The sequence below is a fragment of the Octodon degus genome, unplaced genomic scaffold (genome assembly GCF_000260255.1).
Source record: "Octodon degus isolate 3935 unplaced genomic scaffold, OctDeg1.0 scaffold00088, whole genome shotgun sequence".
Classification (NCBI taxonomy): Eukaryota; Metazoa; Chordata; class Mammalia; order Rodentia; family Octodontidae; genus Octodon; species Octodon degus.
Genome location: NW_004524664.1, coordinates 3,273,180 through 3,274,104, shown reverse-complemented (window position 1 = coordinate 3,274,104; position 925 = coordinate 3,273,180). Strand labels below are relative to the sequence as shown.

Genomic DNA, 925 nt, shown 5'->3' with positions numbered 1-925 from the left:
TTCGCTTCTAGAAATGGAGTTTCTTGAGACAACATATTTGTATAAAATTTGCTTTGCCTTATGGTTATGCTGTAAGAGTACATGTTACAATAATCAGTAAGTGGCCTCCTTTTATATTTCAATTGAAATGAACATGATAAGTAGAAATGAATAATTTTCCTTTATGTAGTATCAAAAAGAGTCAATAATCATTTCAAGAAAAAGACAATTTCACTTCCCCCAACTTGGATTCAACATAAACACACTCCACACATGATATTGGAACCTCACCATTAGTGTAGCGCAATTGCCTTGCTCAAACATTCATCTCTGTCTGGAAGACATAGCATTGAGAAACACATTTTTCTATTAACTTCTGTAGAACTGCTTTTCTGTATAATCTGAAGCTTCCTGTTAAATCAGATGCTCCTGGTCTCAGCAAAATCTGAGTTATAAAATTGGCCCCAAGGCTGATCATTTTTCTTTTCAAATCCCAGCCATGTACCCCTCCATTTCCTTTGTAACAAGTTCCAGAGACAATATAAAAATTACCCTCCCTTTTCTTTCTAATGAATTCAGGAATAAGTTTTGGATGGTGTGAGAGGTCAGCATCCATGATAATTATGTAGTTTCCTGTGGAGTGCTTCATTCCGTGGATATATGCAGTTCCAAGTCCCAACTTTTTCTACTGTGGTCTTAGAAGAATTTTGTCTGATCCATAGATCTTTTCCAACTGTTCAGGTACATCCCTTGTTCCATCTGGGCTTCCGTCATCTATTATTATAATTTCATAGTTGAATCCACTCCCAGAGAAGCTTTTCACCAGCAGCCACATGATGAGAGGCAGGTTCTTATGCTTATTGTAGGTAGGTAACAGCACCGAATACTTGTCCCAGGGCAGGGAGTGGCCCTCCGGCTCCTGGGGAGACCCGGCCAGTGCATGACT

The 925-nt window shown here is 39.0% G+C and overlaps 1 pseudogene; it reads right to left on the bottom strand.

Moving 5' to 3' along the window:
• Positions 1-161: 161 nt before the first annotated feature.
• LOC101574676 overlaps positions 162-925 on the bottom strand; it is a 2,198-nt pseudogene continuing 1,434 nt past the window's right edge.